Source organism: Nicotiana tomentosiformis, chromosome 12 (genome assembly GCF_000390325.3).
Source record: "Nicotiana tomentosiformis chromosome 12, ASM39032v3, whole genome shotgun sequence".
In the NCBI taxonomy this organism is placed as follows: domain Eukaryota; kingdom Viridiplantae; phylum Streptophyta; class Magnoliopsida; order Solanales; family Solanaceae; genus Nicotiana; species Nicotiana tomentosiformis.
In genome coordinates, this window is record NC_090823.1 from 24371045 (window position 1) to 24386873 (window position 15829).

The 15829-nt window shown below is 34.9% G+C and overlaps 1 long non-coding RNA gene across 1 annotated transcript; it reads left to right on the top strand.

The window, feature by feature from the left end:
- The first annotated feature begins 1378 nt into the window (after positions 1–1378).
- LOC138903486 (uncharacterized) lies at positions 1379–2606 on the top strand. Its single transcript, XR_011412619.1, has 2 exons — positions 1379–1563; positions 2309–2606. It is a non-coding gene; the product is annotated as an uncharacterized lncRNA (long non-coding RNA).
- Positions 2607–15829: the final 13223 nt, after the last annotated feature.

Genomic DNA, 15829 nt, shown 5'->3' on the forward strand with positions numbered 1-15829 from the left:
ACAATAATATTTATCTTCTCTATTAAATTTTATAAAAATAATACGTAGAACTTTTTATTTAAAAATTTAATTTTTTTAATAAGTATATTTTAATATACATTTAGTTATGGATATACCTAAGAGGAAGTGTAACCTTAGGATTTTCATAATATAGGGGGTATAAGTATTTAATTTTACTATATATAGTTACACTAAGAATTAAGAGTTTCATATAATGTGGTTGACATCCAAGTCCATAGAAAAATTGATTATATTATAATTATTATTAAATAAGTCTTACGTACACTCAAACCTCTCTATAACGACTTCTTTTGTTCCAATATTTTTTTTGTTGCTATAGTGAAATATCGTTATAGAGGGATACATATTATAACATAACATAAAAATCGGATATGAGAAAAACTTGACTTTTATAGTGAGTGGTTGTTGTATAAGGATGTTATTATAGAGAAGTCTGACGGTATAAGTTTCAATTATAATTAAAAAAAAAATGGAATTATATCCCACAATTATGTGCATGACAAATTATATCAAATTTAAACAACTATAATCTTGTACTAACTACATTGTACAATAAATTATTTATATTACTGAATCAAAGAATTAAGAATTTAATATAATTCGTATACAGAAAGAGGATCTTGTCTTTCAAAAATTTGAGAATTTAATATTGCTTGATAAATGAGTTTATAAATAATTAACTAGTATATAATAATTCATATCAAACTAAGTAGTACTTGTGATTTTCTAATATAATTTAAAAAAATGTAATTATACAGTAACTTTGTGCTTGTAATTATTTACATTGATCACTAATTATATTCAATTTGAATAAGCATAATCTTTTTTATAAATCTAATTAAACACTAAAATACGAATCTAATATAATAAAAATAGGAGTATATAACAAACTACTAACAATATCATATAGGATGAAAGAAACTTTAAAGAAAAACTTAAGTTAGAATATCTTTATTTTATGCAAATAGTTATTTTTTCTATGTTACTTGACATAAATTATATATTTATTCTTTTTGTATTTTCGTAGGTAGTGTTCTTACTTATAATTGTTAGCACTTACATTTCTTTGCATTTACTGAATTAAGATGTATTAATTAAAAAATAAAAGAAAGCAAAATTTATATATTACATAAGTACTCCCTCCGTTTCAATTTATGTGAATTCATTTGACTAGACACGGAGTTTAAGAAAAAAAAGAAGACTTTTGAACTTGTGGTGTAAAATGAGGTACATATATTTTGTGTGGCTATAAATTATTGCATAAAGATAAATTCTTTTTGGCACGGATTAAAAAAGAAATAGGTTCACATAAATTGAAATATAGAGTATATAACAACAAGTAAAAGAATGACAAACAGCAATTGCAATTGGCCCAAAGCAAAATCACCAAAACCTAAACTACATTCTGATCTCTTCGGCCGCCAATCCCACCCCCACTTTCCCAATTCTTTCTTCAACCATGGTTAGACTAAAAAATGCGAGAACGACAGAGAAGAAGAGTGAGAGAGAACCCCATAACTTCGCTATTCTTGAGCAGAAGAGGTAAGCTCGTATCTCTATATTTTACGGTTTGTGAGTTTTCTCGTACCTACTTGACATGAATTTTTGGTTTTAATTTTGCGAATTATTCAGCAATTTAATATTCTGCCCTATTTTTGATATATAGTGAGTGAAAATTTGAAGATTTTGAAGTGGTAATTTTGGGAGGAGCCATAGTTCATGGACTGTAACAGCAAAGTAACATTAGAAAATTGTGATGAAGATCCTTTAAGAAGTTTAAAAAGTCTACAGGTTTTTTTAATTCTTTTGTTGCTTTTTACTTTTCTATTTTGTTATATATTAAAAATTCTTGTAAAAGAATTATCAAGAAATATTTCTTGTCTTATTGATATTCTATTAATATTTTTACTAATCGAACTTGCATCTTTGTATTGAAGTTGAAACTCAATTGTACCTGTTAAATATTCAGTGAACTCATACAATTGTCAAATGTTGCCTTCTCCGACTAAAATACATCTTTTAGCCAAAAATAATTAATCCATTTCAGTTAAAATTTTAGTCTAGTGCCAGATAGCATGATCCGCCTCCAATTACAAAGTGATTTGTAACTTAGAAAGCACTAATGCGACTCGGTTAAGGTTAATTAAATTGCAGTACCGCCTTCTTAGTCTTTGCAAGCAATATGTCTTTTGCTTCATTAATTTTTGAAGCAATGTAGTGGCTACCTCTTGCATATGTGATCAGTTATTTTTTGCTTTGATGTGTTAAAATACTTTATCGTTGACAGGCAGATTTGTCAAGTTAGAGCAGCAATGACAAGTTAAGACTAAAGCTAAGGTGCAGTTAAGTCGGTGCTACTTAGGGAAGAGAGAAAGGAGAAGACGATGCTACTTTGTGTCTCAAGCAAGATGGTGTTGTAGAAGACTTGCGTATCGTGTTCTTAGCTACATTGTAACAATTCTTATATGTATCTATTTTGGAATCTAAAATATTTGAAATTTTAGCTGCAGGATAAAATTCTTGTGACCAATTATTTTGAAGCAAATTCTTCAATTATAGCAATAGAAATTTAGAATTCGGGGCTACACATATATATATAATTGATGGTTAATTTTTTAACTTTCCGTAGCAAATGATTAAACGATAGCTTTAATTCTATATATTTTATGGCAAAAAGAATGAATTCTTAGTTACATACCAAAAAGTTTGTGGCAAATACTTCAATTATAGCTATAAATTTTTGAACTCGTAGCTAAATAAAAGAACAGTTGCCACGAGACTGAGGTATAAAAATAGCCACAACATATAAATTTTCGTAGCAAACAAATTAATTATTTTGCCACGATAAAACACCTTGTGGCTACAACATAGAGACTGCTACAGAGTTTATTTGTCGTGGCAAAAAAATAAGAGTTTTTGCTATAGGTATATATTTTGTGGCAAAAAAGTTCTGTTAATATTGCTACAATACCAAAAATATTCGTAGCAATAAATATTAGTCCTTAGCCACGAACCATGTAAAGTCTGTAGCTAACTTTTAGTTACGCTACTTCTTGCTACGAATGCTACGAAAAAAAATATTGTGGCTAAAGTGTTTAGCCACAGAATTTTCATATTCAGCTACAATATATTTTGTAGCTGTAAATGCATAATATTGTAGTGGTGGCCCGTCATATAAAATTATTGCTTTGACCTTGAAAACTATTTTTTGGGTTAAACATTTTGGTTCCGTTACCGGGAACTCAAGCAAATTTGCTATTCATCCAAAGATACTACCAATTTTTGTTAATATTCACTTGTTTTCAGTTTAAACCTTCTTCATGGCCGAAATTTGTCAATCAACACAGTTGAGGACAACCAAGTTGGAGATGACTTTATCATGATAAAAAGGGAATAATAGCCATGATAATGATAAGTAAGCAACAAGCAGATAAAAATGGAGAATGTACATTGGTATATTGGTACCGCAACTATTAGTAGCCTGAACTGATTAAAAAGAATCTGCGCCAAACAGTACCGAAACATAAGGTTTAGATACATCAGGTAATTTTAACTTGCAAATTTAGTTCTAACTTTACAGAAACAGATCAAGGAACAGAACGTGCATATAGAACACCTCCGAGAATATCCAACCATCCCACGAGAATAATATTTATAACTGTTACAGCACTGAGCTTCAAATAAAGGAAGGCACAGAGGTTCAATCGAAAGTCAAAAATAGGTTCGAAGACCCAACAGAGTGGTTCTTGGGTGATCCGAATCTACACGCAGAAATCGAAAAAAAAGGTCTGAGCAAAGAGATACGAGATTTTCTTCACATGCTGAAAAAGACCCGGACCTTCCCAAACAGGTAAGGAATCACCTTACAAAATTATAAAATTCCACAGGAGAAAAATAAAGGTTAGAAAAAGCATGGGTAAAACACCCAGGGAATTGCTTACAAAGATACCGCACTTGACAAATGGAAAAGAAAAGATAGTTGCGAGATGAATAATTAAAGATTACGAGGAAGAAGGTTCATTAATAACCATGAACAATCAGACAAATATTTTCGGAAATAATCATTTAACCGAAGAAATTAGAAGCCACAAGGTCAAATGCTGAAGAACTAGAAACTATTATTGACTTCCCAAATAGGAAGGTTTACGTTAGTCGCGTCTCGACATCGAATTTAAAGGTAAGTTGATTAAAATTTTACGTGCTAACGCAAATTACTTTACTTGCCCCCCATGCTAACATAACAGGTATACCACCGGAGATAATAGTTTGTATGCTCAATATTGACCCGCGGTATAATCCGGTCGAGCAAAAGAAGAAACTGGAGTTAAATAATAAAAGATAAAGTTACAAAACTTCGAAAGGTCGGTTTAGTCAGAAAATTCGAATCATTTGGACTCGCTAACAAACATCAACCCATTATTACTTTCAAAATTCCGACGAGAAAGATGATTGTTGGTATACCAAATTGTCTCGGATGTCTCGGTAAATGCAATCTTAATTCAACAAGATAAAGGTACACATTCTCCCATCTATTATAAAATGCTCTTAGATACGGAAACTACATATCTATATTTTGAGAAGTTTGGCATTAATTGCAGCTGCCCTAAATCTAAGGCTTTATATTCAATGTCATTCAATTCCCGTAGTCACTATATTTTCATTACTCAATATTTTGCATAAACGTGAAATGTCAGGAAGGCTAGCTAAATGAGTAGTCGAACTTAGGAAATATGATATTATTTATCAACCACGTACGACTATAAAATCACAAGTTTAGCATATTTCATGATTAATCTTAGCTTGAACATATTACCCGAAGTTGAAAAGAAATTATATGTTATTTTTGGGATAAACTCGAAATTTGGACCTTCTACACAATTAGGTCCACAAGTATTAAAAGTCTCGAGTTAGAGACAATACTTAATGCCTATTAGGAAAAGTAGTTAAATAATTCATAAAAGTTATTTTATTACTAACAACAAATATGAGTATTAAGCACATGCTATAGGGCTTGAATTAGCTAGGGGACTCAGAGCAAAAATATTGGTTTAATGATTGATCAGATCCAAGAAAACTATGCAGCCCAAGAAAATCGAGTCGGATGTGCTAGTCAAAGATCAACTACTGATATCACCGACTCCAGAAGCAACTCTGGGCTCTTATTGAGAAATATCATTTTTGGGTCAAACAATCTCGGGATCGAGTCATCCCTTATTTGGGCGATCCCTGATCTATCATCAATTAGAATGAAAATGAGGTAAGTTCGAGTAATTTAATTTTGGCATAATAAATTCATTGATTACTTGTAGAATAGAACTTTACCCACAGACAAGCACGCTTTCGACAACTTTGAGTGTGTCTCATCTCGTACTGCCTTGTTGAAGGAGAGTTATATTTGAGAATATTCAAGGGTCCCAAAGCTAAAATGTCACATGGACAAGACAAACAAAATATATGATGCGAGAAATTTATAAAGAAAGCAGTAAAAATTACTCCGATAATAAGGCTTTAAATCGAAAACTCATCAAAGCTAGTATGAATAGCTCAAATCAAGATATGGCATGATCCTCGACAATATTTTGGAACCTCCGTAGTTTCCGGCCAGAGTAAATAATATTTGATAAAAAGAGCTCTGGTACCGTCCCTATGTTGGAATTGGACCATTTGAAAGTCCATCAACATCGAAACTAGCTATCCTATCAAGTACTATTATAGTCGGGACTGTCCAATTATGATTCAAGTGTTTGAGTTCTCATACCTCATAATTCGAACACTAGGGAGATTACTTATACTTGAACATTAGTCAATTTGACCTAATATTATAAGAAGTGATACAAACAATCAATTACCTTGGGAGATAGAGTTCCTAAGAGTATTCCGACATTACTTACCACAATCTCAACTCAGTTAGTTGTCTTGCTCATATCAAGAATAAACACTTCAAACAGTGTTGTATGAGTTCTTCAAAAATACATATACTACACGTACACAAAAAAGATCGAGAACTCTATGTCAGAGTCAACAATCCCACGATAAAAAACGAGAGTTTTATATCCAAATCAAGATAGATATATGAAAATATTCCACCAGAATAAAGTTCACTTTGAACAAACACGTGACTCATATTCGGTCCAACAATGACCATTCAAGTTAAATATATAAGCCTTTCTTAATGGCTAATTGTACTATTACTCAGATCAATTATTCTGTGTATATTAATAAAAATCTCAAATATTATTTCGGACATGTGTCCCTCTCTACTTGGAAGTATGTTGATATACTCCAATTTGGATTCAAAATTCAATCAGATTAAATGTCTCTTCAGGATAAATCTACTAAGATATATATTTATTTGGGATCAAAATTCCCTCAGACTCAATGTCTTACTGGGATCAATACTCCCGTAAATCTTAATGGGGTCAATACTCCTGTAAATCCTACCAGGATTAATACTCCCTCAGACTAAAAGTCTATTCAGATCAATCGATCCTGTTTTACGCCTGAATGAAAAGGAGACGTCCTCTTCATAGCGTTTAAAATATATAAAAGGGCCTTTTTTTTATTTAAAAGTTAGACACCCAAAGGTGCAAATTTAAGACATCACACTTGTAGCGATGCATCCAAATATATATTTTAAGTCTACAAGACTAAATATAAGCACTCAAATAAATTTTTAAAAAGCCAAGAAAAATTAATACTCGGATAAATTCCCTAAAGTACTAAATGATATCTATACAAACGTGATTACAGTACTTAAATTTACAGTATTTATATCTTTCTCAAATCAGAGAACTCTCTCTATCATCCGCCATGATAATGAAAATAACATCTAGCTTAGAGACAAAACTGAGTAGGTTGAGGATTGGTTCGGGATTACTCTGACTATCCTCGGAAGCTCTTTCCTCCCCTTGTAAAATATTTTATTTGGAAGACATGCAAGGACACTCTCTAGAATCAGTACCCATAGTACTCTTCTTCTAAAGTCAACAAATCAAATGGCTAATGACTAGATGTCCCGATCATAAAGTTAACCAGATGCATTAATTCATAGACTTTATCCAAACCAAAAGTACAAATTTCCTAGTTATTAACATCTCCGGTCTCTAAGACTGTGAGGTTATAAAAGTTTTGGGTACAACTAAAAATTCAAGAGTCAAAACTCAAAGATTAAAACTTCCAGATAAACGTTAAAAGTCTGAGATCAAGCTTTCTATGGTAGTGATACTTTTTCAGTACCAACCGATCATTAACGAAAGGAAAATAAGCGACGAAGTTGTCATCTGAATTCCTAAGCTCTGCACTTTTTTTCCTTCGCCTGGTTTTTATCCCTATTGGGTGTTTCTAGCAAGGTTTTTAATGAGGCAGCGGCAAAGGTAGAAAAGATAAAATCTTCCACTTCCCGGTCATATCACATTGAGTGACCGAAAAGTGGGGAGACTATCTGTATTAGTAAAAAATAGACTCGCCACGTGAGTCTATTAAATGTCGACACATGTCAGCAAAGTTATGAGAAAATATGCCACCAGAATAAAGTTCACTTTGAACAAATACGTGACTTATATTCAGTCCAACAATGACCATTCAAGTTAAATATATAAGCCTTTCTTAATGGCTAATTGTATTATTACTCAGATCAATTATTCTGTGTATATTAAGGAAAATCTCAAATATTATTTCGGACATGTGTCCCTCTCTACTTGGAAGTATGTTCATATATTCCAATTTGGATTCAAAATCCAATCATATTAAAGGTCTCTTCAGGATAAATCTACTAAGATATATATTTATTTAGGATCAATATTCCCTCAGAATCAATGTCTTACTGGGATCAATACTCCCGTAAATCTTAATGGGGTCAATAATCCCGTAAATCCTATCGGGATTAATACTCCCTCAGACTAAAAGTCTACTCAAATCAATTGATCATATTTTATGCCTGAATGAAAAGGAGACATCCTCTTCGTAGCGTTTAAATATAAATAAAAGAGTCCTTTTTTATTTAAAAGTTAGACACCCAAATGTGTAACTTTAAGACATCTCACATGTAACGATGCATTTAAATATATATTTTAAGTCTACAAGACTAAATATGAGCACTCAAATAAATTTTTAAAGTGCCAAAAAAAATTAGTACTCGGATAAATTCCCTAAAGTACTAAATGATGTCTATACAAACGTGATTACAATACTTAAATTTGCAGTACTTATATCTTTCTCAAATCAGAGAACTCTCTCTATCATCCGCCATGATAATGAAAATAACATCTAGCTTGGAGACGAAATTGAGTAGGTTGAGGATTGGTTCGGGATTACTCTAACTATCCTCGGAAGCTCTTTCCTCCCCTTGTAAAATATTTTATTTCTCCTCTGCAAATAATTATTTAAATGAGCTTAAGAAGAGGTGTTTATATAATTATTGAAAATTTGATCTTTTATGAAGACTTTGCTTTATGTTGAGTAATTTCTATCTATATTGATTGTTTTTGGTGTTGTACACATTGTGTGGATCATTTGGCTATTTGCTGTAAAATTAATTGACTTGGTTGTAGCTTTGAAATTTGGTTGTGGCCATTGGGCAAATTATGATATGAATTGATTTTTGTTATGTTGTTGTGATAATTTCCCGTATAAATTGTTATATTGTGTGAGTTATTATTTTGGGGAGATAAGAGTGGCATTTTACCGTTGATATTATGTGGTTATAAGGGTGGTATTTCACTGTTGTGTTTGTTGGCTATTGATATTGTCTGGACGGAGCGATAAGGGTGGCTATAGAGCGATAAGGGTGGAAATAGGAGCGATAAGGGTCGCTATTGATATTGTCTGGGCGGAGCGATAAGGGTGGCAATAGGAGCGATAAGGGTGGCTATTGTCAGGGACGATATGTGATAATGTGGGGTTGTGGTATTGACAATTTTCATGTGATGTTGTGATTTTCGTGTATTTATTTTTATACCTTCTGCAACTTGTCTTGTTGTTAGTAAATTGATAATAATCTGATTTATGATGAAATTGAGAGCCTGTGGCTATTGTCGGACGGTTTATAAAATAAAATGTGGGCACGAGGTTCCGTGAATTGTGATATGAGATGAGGATATTGGCACGTGAATTGTCCGTACAGTTGTGATATAAAATGTGGGCACGAGGTACTGTGATGAAATGATAATGATATTTGGAACGTGAATTGTCCGTGAAGTTGTGATATGAAATGAGGGCACGAGGTGCCGAGCAAGTATGATGATTTAATTATGGGCACGAGGTGCCGTGAAAATATAAAAATAGACTGAGACCCGTATTTACGAAAAATATAAAAATGGGCTGAGACCCGTATTTTGATGATTTTGAAATGAGGTGTCACGTGGTGAATTTTTAATTGAAAGAATTATATTCAAAATATTTATTTGGAAGGATTTTTACTTAGAAACGATTTATTGAAAGAATTATATTTGAAAAATAATTATTTGAGAAAATTATATTTGAAAGAGAGTTATCTGAAAAAACTATGTGAAAGACATTTATTTGAAGGACTTGATTTAATTGAGTGTAATTATATTTATTAATTGTTGAGTAATATTAATGGTATTCTTGTTGTCTGTTGTGCATATCAATGGTTGTTTTATCCTGCCTTTATTATTATTTGTTTTCTATTATTTTGTATATTATATTGCACATGTTATTAGACTAGTGAGTGTCTTGAATGTACCTCGTCTCTACTCCATTGAGGTTAGTCTTGATACTTACTGGGCACCGCTGTGGTGTGCTCACTCTACACTTCTGTACATTTTTGTGCAGAGCCAGGTATTGAAGATAACGGACTTGAGCAGAGTTAAAGCGAGATCGTAAGGATTTAAGGTAGAGCTGCTTGGTCGTCGTAGTCATTGGAGTCCTTTCATTTCATTGTACTGTTAACTTGTAATCAAACAATATTATATATTCGGTCCTCGTGATCATTCTATGTATTCAGTTAGAGTTCGTGACTCAGTACTACCAGTCTTGGGAGGTTGTATATTGTAATTATTTCCGCTGTTAGTTTTGGTTACTTATGTTATTCAAAAAAAAGAATGGCTTCAAAAATGCAATGAAAATCGGCTTACCTAGTCTTAGAGACTAGGTGCCATCACGACTCCTGTGGTGGTATTTTGGATCGTGACAAGTTGGTATCAGAGCTCTAGGTTCATAGGTTCTACGAGTCACGAACGAGTCTAGTAGAGTCTTGCGGATCGGTACGGAGACGTCTGTACTTATCTTCGAGAGGCTACAAAACTATTAGGAAATTTCTATTTCTTTCATTCCTGTCGTGCGGAATTTGTTGATTTTGAAATTTGAACCTTTGTATCTCCATTCTCTCACAGATGGTGAGGACACATGCTACTGGGTTAGCTGAGCAGGCATCCGCACATACTGCTAGGGCTGCAAGAGGTCGGGGCCTAGGTAGAGGTCGAGGAAGGGCACGTGCTACGACTAGAGCACCTGTCAGAATAACAGTTGAGGAACCACTAGTAGCTCCAGTTGGGGGACAGGTACTAGAAGCACCTGTTGTTACCCCAGGACTTCAGGAGACTTTAGCACAGTTCCTGAGTATGTTTAGTACATTAACTCAGGTGGGATTGATCTCTGTTGCACCAAACATTCCGCAGATTAGGGGAGTAGCTCAAACTCCTACCACAACTCCAGAGCAGCAAGTTCACGTTGGAAAGGTTCCAGGTGTAGTACCGGTACAACCTGTTATTCCGGTTCGGCTTGAGGTCAGGCCCGAGGCATCATAAGAAGAACAAAGGAAACTTGAAAGGTTTAAGAAATACGATCCACCAACTTTCAGTGGCACTGCTGCAGAGGATGGCTAAGAATTTCTAGAAAATTGTCACTGTATTCTCTGCACCATGGGTATTGTAGAGGTGAGCGGAGTTGCCTTTACTACATTTCAACTATCAGGCGTAGCGTATCGGTGGTGACAAATCTATGAAGAAGGTAGACCAGCTGATGCCACACCACCAACTTGGGCTCAATTTTCGGAAATGTTCTTGAAAGAATTTGGTCCCCAGACTCTTCGAGATGCGTGGCGCACAGAGTTTGAACGGTTACGTCAGGGCACTATAACAGTGTCAGAATATGCTATCAGGTTCAGTGAGTTAGCCTGTCATGCACCTATCTTAGTTCCTACAATCAGAGAACGGGTCCGCAGATTCATTGAGGGCTCGATTATGATATTAAAATATGCATGGCTCGAGAATTGCAAACTGATGCTTCATTTCAGCAAGTAGTGGAGATTGCAAGGAAGATTGAGGGTGTTTTAGGCGAGGAAGGGGAGTCTAAGGAGGCCAAAAGGTCTCGAAGATCTGGAGGGTTCAATGGATTTTACTCTTCAGCTAGAACCCATTATAGCGTAGGCTCGAGCAGTCGGCCAGCTCAGTCCGCACATCAGATTACTCGGGGTGCTCCAGTTTATAGTGCACCACCGACACGAGATTCTTACAGTGGTTATTCCAGTTATTCGGCACAGACTCAGTACGAGCATCCGCGACCTCAGAGGGGTTGTTATGAGTGTGGTGATACTAGGCATATCATGAGAGATTATCCCAGACTTAGGAGGGGTGGATTTCATCAGAACACTCCAGCTACAAGCTTTATTCCAGTTGATACTTCACATGCACAGTCAGCTAGAGGTGGAGGACAGGCGGGTAGTGGCGCCTAAGAGGTGGAGGCCCGACCCGTTGATTTAATCACTATGATTTGGCTGAGGCCAATACACCAGATGGTGTCGTTACAGGTACAATCCTGATTTTTATTATAAAAGGATATTTTTCTTAATTTGATTTTGTTCTGAATATTGAGGTTAATCCTTCTATTATGCTCCACTTATGGGTGAGCTTCATAAATTTGTGACCCACTTATATGTGTATCCCTGTTTGGAGATTTAAAGATGTGAGTCTGTGTCTATCACTTTATTTTTATGCACCATTGAAGGCTATAAGTCCAAAAGCAAAAATTTATTATTCAATACAGTGGGTTTAATGTGTTTCAGAATAGTTAATTCCAATTTTTATGAATTATACACCCTACCGGTATGAGGGTTCATTATATGTTGTGAAAATTGTTTATGAAATATATTGAAAAGAAGAAATAAAGAAAATTGAAAATTTCAGTTGGCACAATGTGCAATAAAATTGTGATTCGGATTTGAGGACGAGATCCTCACATTTGTTTTACATGATGTGAAATATTTAAACCGGGTTACAAGCCGCGATGGAAGTTATGTAAGGATGAGGTCCTTGTGGTAAAATATTTATGAGTTTAAAAAATATTTCTTGTGAAATTAATTTGTACAATTATATTAATAGGGAGTCATACCTGTTGGGCTTATTTGATAATTCTTGTATATTTTTCTGTTCATATTTAGCCATTTTTGTGCTGTAAACATTGAGTTTTAGCCTATGAGGTGAGTGCCCAGGTGGTGTTAAATATGACTCATTAATCCGAGTAAGTAATCATGAGGTCTTCATGCCTCACATTCTGTTGTCAGTATTGTGAAAATTCGAAATGAGGTGATGGTTAATATGAGATTAATTGATGATGCTGGAATTAATTATGAATAACTTTTAAGACCAGAGATGTGGTGATGAGCATACATATGATGTGCTTTATGTCTTGATATCATTATGATAAGGCAATGCTGAGATTAATGTTATAGATATATATCCTGTGGTATTTTATTGGGTTGTGGATATATTATTAGGAGTTGTTTGGGTGTTACTCTGGCAGGTGGATAGGCCCAATTACAGGAGAGTTTCTGCTGAAATTTCTGAAAAGTTTGGGAGTTAGAAAAAACAAATTGGGAGATTGATATGGGTGAAAGAAGAGATAAATTATGTTATGTGTTTGAGGACGAATAATCCTAAGCGGGGAAGAATGTAACACCCCAGAAAAAAATTTGAAGTACTTCAACACTATCAAGAAAATTGATGCGTGCGTAGGCACGAGTTGATATAGCCAGTTGAGACTAATACCGTGCGTTGTTGTGAAAATCAGACCTTTTGAAATGTTTGGAGTGTAAGGAATTGATCTTAAAGTTTACAAATATGGATAAAAGAAATAATCTCAAGTGAGATGATGTTGTCGGGCTTATCTCAAATGTGGTAACGTGGAATCAACCGTGAGTTTATGTGTAAAAGTAAACTTATCAACTCGGTAACCTCAGAATAATTCTTAGAACGTTCGAGGACGAACGTTTGTTTAAGAGGTGGAGAATGTAACGACCCGACTTATCGTTTTAAGAATTTATGCCCCGTTCAGTGACTTAAGGTCTATAGCAGCCTCGCAATATGTATTATGACCTGCTTGTGTGGTCGAGTTTGATTTACGGATGATTCGGAGAGATTTTGGACACTTAGTCCTTGAGATGGAAGCTTAAGCCTAAGGATTTTTACCGTAGTCGGAACTGTATGAAGACAACTTCGGAATAGAGTTATGTTGGTTTCGTTGGGTGATTTTGGACTTAGGAGCGTGTCCGGACCGTGAATCTGAGGTCTGTAGCCAATTTAGGCTTGAAATGGCGAAAGTCAAATTTTTAAAAAGTTTGACCGGGGGGTTGACTTTTTGATATCGGGGTCAGAATGCGATTCCGAGAGTTAGAACAACTCCGTTATGTTATTTGGGACTTTCCTACAAAACTTGAAGTCATTCCGGATTGATTTGATGTGTTTCGGCACAAGTTATAGAATTTGAAAGTTCAAAATTCATAGATTTTGATTTGGGGTGCGATTCATCGTTTTGATGTTGTTTTGGTGATTTGAGAATTTGACTAAGTTCGTATGATATTTTCGGACTTGTTGGTGTATTTGGTTGAGGTCCCGGGGGCCTCGGGTGTGTTTCGGGGTGGTTTCAGATCATTTCGGGTTGTTTCAGAACTGCTATATTTGGTATCTGACTTCCTTCTTCGCGAACGCGAAGAGAGTCACGCGAACGCAAAGAAGAGTTTTGAGGCTGCTGAAATTTAGCCTTCGCGAACGCGAAGGTATGCCTGAAGAACCTATGCGAACGCGAGGGGCCAGTCGCGAACGCGTAGAAGGAAGGAGGGGACTGGGCCTGGAGTCATCAGCCTTCACGAACGCGAAGCAGTATGACCTGAGTGCATCGCGAACGCGAGAGCTTGAGTGCTAACGCGATGATATGCACGACAGGCCTTCGCGAACGCGACGTTTGTAACGCGAACGCGAAGAAAAAATTGAGGCAGCGAGTTTTTGTCCTTCGCGAACGCGAAGCAATGGTCGTGAAAGCGAAGAAGGCCTATCTCGGCAGAATTAAAAGTCCCAAAAATGGGGGTTTGAGTTCATAACTCAAAATTTAATTTGGAGCTCGGCAGAAGGTGATTTTTGGAGAGATTCTTGCGTGGGTGTTTGGGATAAGTGATTCTCATCCAGTTTTGATTAATTTTCATGATTATGTCTTTGAATCCATCATTTAATTCAGATTTAATGGAGGAAAAATTAATATTTTTGTAAAATCTTCCAAAAATGAAAATTTAAGATTTGGAAGTCGAGTTTTTATTCGAATATGATAAAATTGGTATGGTTGAACTCGTATCAGAATGGGTGTTCGGATTTCATGAAAATTATGTCGGGTTCCGAGAGGCGGGTCCCGTGTTGACTTTTGTTGACTTTTTGGAATAAATTTTAAAATCAACGTATTATTATCCGAAATTATTTCCGACGAATTTTAATGGAGTTATACAATTAATTTGGTTAGATTTGAGCTGTCCGGAGGTCGATTCAAGCAAGAAAGCTATTTTGGAATATCGGCCTAACTTCAAAAGGTAAGTGTTTTGCTTAACTTCGAGTGTGAGAAATTCCCCTTAGGCATTGAGTCTTATGTGCAACTCGGGTAATTGAAAACCATGTACGCGAGGTGACGAGTACGTACTTGGTTTATATGTGCAAATTTTATTGAGTTAAAGTCTTGAGCATATTGTGTAGTAAATTGGATAATTGTTGGCATATACTTAATCATCTACTTGTCGTGCCTAAACCCTTGTTGTCGACACTGTTGTTATATGACAATGTGATGTGATTGTTATTTGATTATTTATGAAATTTTGTGAATTTGCTGGCTTGATAATTATTGGAATTTAATTTCATTTTGGATTTTTTCTTCTGCAAATAATTAATTAAATGAGCTTAAGAAGAGGTGTTTATATAATTATTAAAAATTTGATCCTTTATGAAGACTTTGCTTTATGTTGAGTAATTTCTATCTCCATTGATTATTTTTGGGTGTTGTACATATTGTGTGAATCATTTGGCTATTTGCTGTGAAATTAATTGACTTGGTTGTAGCTTTGAAATTTGGTTGTGGCCATTGGGCAAATTGTGATATGAATTGATTTTTGTTATGTTGTTGTGATAATTTTCCGTGTAAATTATTGTGTTGTGTAAGTTGTTATTTTGGGGAGATAAAGGTGGCATTTCACTGTTGATATTATGTGGTTATAAGGGTGGAATTTCACTGTTGTGTTTGCTGGCTATTGATATTGTTTGGGCGGAGCGATAAGGGTGGCTATAGGAGCGATAAGGGTGGCAATAAGAGCGATAAGGGTAGCTATTGTCAGGGACGATATGTGATGATGTGGGGTTGTGGTGTTGACAATTTTTATATGATGTTGTGATTTTCTTGTGTTTATTTTATACCTTGTGCAACTTGTCTTGTTGTTAGTAAATTGATAATAATCTGATTTATGTTGAAATTGGGAGCCTGTAGCTATTGCCAGTTGGTTTATAAAATGAAATGTCGGCACGAGGTGCTGTGAATTGTGATA